Source organism: Hyaena hyaena, unplaced genomic scaffold (genome assembly GCF_003009895.1).
Source record: "Hyaena hyaena isolate Hyena2069 unplaced genomic scaffold, ASM300989v1 scaffold_507, whole genome shotgun sequence".
Taxonomy (NCBI): Eukaryota; Metazoa; Chordata; class Mammalia; order Carnivora; family Hyaenidae; genus Hyaena; species Hyaena hyaena.
The window spans coordinates 756486-763090 of record NW_024081140.1 but is presented as its reverse complement, the minus strand read 5'-3'; the positions used below and the strand labels follow the sequence as shown (position 1 = coordinate 763090).

Genomic DNA, 6605 nt, shown 5'->3' with positions numbered 1-6605 from the left:
TTATTACATACGGATCAGATGAGTGATCATGTAACTGACATATATATGTAATGTAATTATGGCATATATATTGTGTTACATATAGCTAAGTAAAATTTTATATTATTTTATTACATATACAATTTGCAAATATTTTTCCATGTTCTATGGCTTGGTTACTCATTCTCTTAACAATGTCTTTTGAAGAACAGTTGTTTTTAACGTTTTAAGACCAATATTTGTCTGTTTGTTTATGAGTTCAGGGGTGCCTGAATGGCTAAGATGGTAGCACTGACTCTTAATTTTGGCTTAGGTCATGATCTCACTCTTTGTGAGATTGAACCCCACATCAGGCTCTGCACTGAAGGCATGGAACCTTCTTGGGATTCTCTCTTCCTGTCTCTGCCCCTCCCCTGATCATCCTCTCCTTCTCTCTCTTAATAAAATAAGCTTAAAAACTAATTGGTTCATTCTTTTGGTGTCATATGTAGGAAATCTGTGCTTATTCATGTTCATATATATTTTCTCCTTTTCTAGAAATTTTCTGGTTTTAAGTTTTATAATTTTAGTACCATATTCTTTGTTCATTTAATTTTTATGCTGTGGAAGTTCTGGCAAACTTTAATTTTCATGCACATAAATAACTATTTGTCACAGAAATATTGTTAAAAAACAAGCTATCCTTTATCCATTAAGTATCTTTTCGCCTTTGTTTAAAGAATGTTCATGGGGCGCCTGGGTGGCTTAGTCAGTTAAGCGTCCGACTTTCGCTTAGGTCATGATCTCGTGGTTCGTGGGTTCGAGCCCCGCGTCGGGCTCTGTGCTGACTGCCAGCTCAGAGCCTGGAGCCTGTTTCAGTCTGTGACTCCCTCTCTCTCTGACCCTCCCCTGCTCACGCTGTCTCTCTCTCTCTCTCTCCTAGAAATAAAACATTTAAAATAAATAAATAAAGAATGTTCATATATGTGTGGGTCCATTTTGGACTCTCCACTCTTTCCAGTGATCTGTATGTCTAGCCTTCTTAAAGACCATACTGTCTGTTGCTTCACAATTACTTATGTAATCCAGAAGGACGAGTCTTCTAGTTTTGTTCCTTTCTAGAGTTGTTTTGTCTATTTTAGTTCTCTTTTTCTCATGTATATTTTAGAATAAGTTTCCTTACTTTTACTTAAAATTCCTGCTGGGATTTTACCTGGGATTACATAGAATCTATAAGTGAGTTTAGGAAAATTTTATATATTATAAGTATATAACTTATATATTATAAGTTTTTCAATCCATTAACATGGTATATATTCCATTTAGGCCTTGATTTCTTTCATCAGAATTTTTCAGCATGCAGATATTGTCCACACTTTCTTCTTTAAATTTTTTAAAATATTTATTTATTTTTGAGAGAGAGAGACAGACAGACAGACTACAAGAGGCAGAGGGGAAAAAGAGAGGGAGACACAAAATCCGAAGCAGGCTCCAGGCTCTGAGCTGTCAGCACTGAACCCAACAAAGGGCTCGAACTTACAAACTGCAAGATCATGACCTGAGCCAAAGTCGGACACTTAACTGACTGAGCCACCCATGCGCTCAAATACATTTAATATTTATACATAAGTGTTTTATGTTTTATGGTGGTAGTTTAAATGATATTTTCTTATTGCAAATTCAAATATTCAGTGTTAGAATATAGAAAAACGGTTGAATTTTATATATCAACCCTGTAATATATATCAATCCTATAATTTTGCTAAACTTACATAGTAAGTTCCCATAATATTTTGTAGAATCATTGTGACTTTTACATAGATGATCAGGTATGTCATCTTTTTATTGAGAAATCTTTATTGTTTAATTTCAATCCATTTGCCTACCATTCCTTTTCCTTGCTTTATTGAACTTATTAGGACATCCAGTAAAATGTTAAATGGAGCAATTTGAGCAGTCATCCTTGCCTTGCTCTTGATCAGAGAGGGAAACATTTAATCTTTCACCATTAAGAATACTGTTTGTAGAGGTTTTTTGTTTGTTTGTTTGTTGATAGATGCTCTTTATCACATCGAAGCAATTACTTTATTTTCTTAGTTTGTCGTAATGGATATTGAAATTTCTTAAAAAATTTTTTCAGTATTTATTGAGACGGCCAAATGATTCTTCCTGTTTGGTTTGTCAAACTAGTGAATTTCCTTGACTGATTTATAAGTATAGAAAAAAGTCTGTTCCCAGAAAAATCCATTTTTTTAATATTGTTATTTTCAATATTTCAATATTTTTTTCAATATTGTTGGTTGCATTTGCTCTATTTTCTTAAGGATTTTAAGGTCTATTTTCATGAAGATATTGGCTGTTTTTTAAAAAATTTCCTGTAATATATTTGCCTGATTTTTGTATCTGGGTAATACTGGATCATAAAAAGAAATAGGAAGGGCTTCCTATGCTTACCTATCCTGGAATTTTTTATTGGAACTGGTATTACTTCTTCTGCAACTGTTTGGTAGAATTCACCAAAGAACAGTCTGGTCCTAGAGATTTTATAATAACAAGTTTTTTACAAACAAAACAATTTTTTCAGAGATACTATAATCTATTAGCTGTATGCGCCAACTTAAAATAGAAGGTCAAATATCATTAACTAAATAAGGAGATTTGAGTCCCCTAAATTCTGGGTGGATTTTTTATTCATCTAAATGGTTCACTCATTAGAGAACACATATCCAAAGAACTATAAAAGCAGAAGTAAGTAAAACAAGTTTCATATTAAGTAATCATCACAACTTAAAATAAATTTGGATAATTAAGTATATTATTCATGAAGAGATATTAAAAATTTTTCATAGGCATATATGACAAGTAGCATCAACTCTAGTTTTCCTCGTAAGTGGAAGAATCTTTTAAAATCAAAGTCATTCCTTTATTATTTTGTTTTATATTGTTTGATTTTTGTGGCTGTAAATTTACATAAGTTTTTTTTAATCCTTAGTTCACTATCTTCACATGAAAACTCTGCCCAATCACCACAGATAAAAGAATCTTTATGCCTTCTGTTGTCCAATTGCCAGCTTTTTTTTTCTTTCTTTTTTTTTTTTACCAGCACCAACACTGGTGTTTTCTGTCCCTCTGACTTTCTTCATTCTGCTCTACTGCTCCTTTCACTGTCTTCTGGAGGTCTGCTTCTTCTCCTGAAGGCATGTCTGGCAAGTCTATGTTCGGGTTCATTTTTCTTTGCATAACCCAAAGAATCATAAATCATGCCAAAGACAGTTGTCTTGCCAATGCCAAAATGAATTCTGAATCTAAATACAAAGAAGACATCTGCCGTGATCTTACACATTTTGGCCAGTTTTTTGGAACTTCTGTCTTGGGTTTTGATGCTTTTCCAAGATGAAGAATATCAGTGACCATTTGTTTTGCTGAAGTAACCGGTTGGTTATGAACTTTGTGGTCTGGATAGTTACTATGTTGTTCATGATGGTGGCCAAGCCTCAAGCAGCCAGGAAGGACTACATAGGTTTTTTTTACTGAAAAATGGACGGTGTTCAAAAGATGATACAAAATGGAAGCCTAAAATTAAACATTTTCTTTTTTCTTTTTTTAAAACTTACATCCAAGTTAGTAGCCTACAGTGCAATAATTATTTCAGGAGTAGACTCCAGTGATTCATACCCTATGTATAACACCCAGTGCCCATCCCAACAAGTATCTTTCTTAATTCCCCTTAGCCATTTAGCCCATCCACCACCCATAACCCTTCCAGTAACCCTCAGTTTGTTCTCCATATTTAAGGGTCTTTTATGTTTTGTCCCCCTCCTTGTTTTTGTATAATTTATGCTTACCTTCCCTTATATTCATCTGTTTAGTATCTTAAATTCCACAAATGAATGAACTCATATGATATTTGTCTTTCTCTGACTAATTTTGCTTAGCATAATACCCTCTAGTTCCATCCACATTATTGTAAAAGGCAAAGATTTCGTTCTTTTTTCTTTCCGAGTAATACTCCATTGTGTGTGTGTGTATTTAATATACATATCATATAAATATAAATGTGTATCAAAAGAAAAGGAAAGTACCCAAATAAATAAAATTAAGAACGAAAGAGAAAGATCGCAACCCACACTGCAGAAGTACAAACAAAAATAAGAATGTTATGAGCAATTATACACCAATAAAATGGGCAATCTGGAAGAAATGGACAAATTCCGGGAAACATATAAACTACCAAAACTGAAACAGGAAGAAATATAAAATTTGAACAGACCCATAACCGGTAAAGAAATCAAATTAGTAATAAAAAAATCTCCCAGAAAACAAGAGTTCAGGGCCGGATGGTTTTGCAGGGAAAAAAGAGTTGACATCTATTCTTTTGAAGCTGTTCCAAAAAATAGAAATGAAAGGAAAATTTACAAACTCTTTCTGTGAAGCCAGAATTACCTTGATTTCAAAACCAAAGACCCTACTAAAAAGGAGAACTATAGACCAGTTTCCCTGATGAACATGGATGCAAAAATCCTCAACAGAATACTAGTCAACTGGATCCAACAACACATTAAAAGAATTATTCACCACGACTAAGTGAGATTTATACCTGTCATGCAGGGCTGGGTCAATATCCACAAAACAATCAATGTGATATATCACATCAATAAAAGAAAGGACAAGAACCACATGAAACTCTCAATAGATGAAGGGAAAGCATTTGACAACCCCCCAAAAACAAATAATCCAGTGAGGAAATGGGCAAAAGACATGAATAGGCACTTCTCCAAAGAAGACATCCAGATGGTGAACAGACATATAAAAAATGCTCAGCATCACTCATCATCAGAGAAATACAAATCAAAACTACAATGAAATACAAGCTCACACCTGTCAGAATGGCTAAAATTAACAAGTCAGGCAGCAACAGATTTTGGTGAGGATACAGAGAAAGAAGAACTGTTTTATTGCTGGTTGGAACGCAAACTGGTGCAATCACTCTGGAAAACAGTATGGAGGTTCCTCAAAAAATTAAAAATAGAATTACCCTACAACCCAGCAATTGCACTACTAGGTGTTTACTCAAGTGATACAGGTGTGCTGTTTCGAAGGGGAACATGCACCACAGTGTTTATAGCAGTGCCTTCAAAAATAGCAAAAGTATGGAAAAAGCCCAAATGCCCATCAACGAATTAATAAAGATGTGTTATGTATACACGGTGGAGTATTACTCAGCAATTAAAAATAATGAAATCTTTCCATCTGCAATTATGTGGATGGAACTAGAGGGTATTACGGTAAGCAAAATTAGTCAGTTAAACAAAGACAAATACCATATGACTTCACTCATATGTGGAATTTAAGATACAAAACAGATGAACATAAGGGATTGCAAGCAAAAGTAATATAAAAACAGGGAGGAGGACAAAACATAAAAGACTCTAAAATATGGTGAACAAACAAAGGATTGCTGGAGGGCTTGTGGAACGGGAGATGAGCTAAATGGGTGAGGAGCATTAAGGAATCTACTCCTAAAATCATTGCCATACTATATGCTAACTTGGAGGTAAATTAAACAATACATAAATTTTTAAAAAACAAAAAGAAATAAAATAGAACGTATATCAAGGGTGGAAGGTGATAAACAAAATCTGTTGAAATCATTCTCTTTGGCAATCCTGTGCCACGTCATTATAGCAATGATATTCCCCTCATTAAATCACATGAGAGAGCTGAGCTTTCTAGTGCATCTGGGGAGTGTGATGAAAATTGTCATGTGTATGACATTTACTTTGAATGCTTTCACTGAAAGTCTCAAAATAAGGTAAAATCATGTATGCTTGAAGCTATTTAAGAGAACCATCAGGTTTTACTTATCTTTGATAAAAAAAGAACGTATTGACAATAATTGTAACTTGATTTAACTTTTCTTTTATCATTTAGAAGAAGACCCAGGGTCCACAACTACAATGTAACCAATCAAAGTACCATTTATTTAATATAAACATGTCTTAAAATAAGAAATATACAAATGGTGACTTTCTGTGTCTTTTGTTTTCTTTTCTTTTCTTACAAAGGGAGAAAGAAATAATTTTGATGTTTTATGGAAACCAACTTGACAATAAGCTATTTAAAAAAAAGAAAAGAAATAATTTTGCTTGTATGTTAATTTATTACAAATTTATTTTTCTCATGTATGTGGCTAAGATTATATACTCCAGGCAACTGTAGTGGATTATGTCACATGATTTATAAAAATGCAAACAAGAATTTCATAAAAACTCAAAACAAAAATCAATCATGATTTAAAGAAGTAGTCCACATCAAAACCTTTGACAATATAATTTAAAAAGTAAAAGTCTTGGAAGATGAAATAGGATAGTTTTTCATTGAACATCACAATGCTACAGATTTCAAGGATGAGTCTTCATTTTTCAGATAGTTTTTGTTTGATTTTTGTTTTCTTCTTTTAATACTGTATCCTCTTAATGTCTGCTATCTGGTGTTCTAAATTAAAAAAATAATAAGACATAGGTGGACTGTTCTTATTTTCTTTTTATTAATTTTAGCCATAATGGAATGACATTAAAGAATTTTGTATCTGGAGTTTTAGCCACTTGGTTGTTTTTTCTATTAAGTTGTATTTTGTACACTTGTTT

The 6605-nt window shown here is 33.1% G+C and overlaps 1 pseudogene; it reads right to left on the bottom strand.

Moving 5' to 3' along the window:
- Positions 1-3002: 3002 nt before the first annotated feature.
- LOC120247213 lies at positions 3003-3437 on the bottom strand (annotated as a pseudogene).
- Between the last annotated feature and the right edge of the window lie 3168 nt (positions 3438-6605).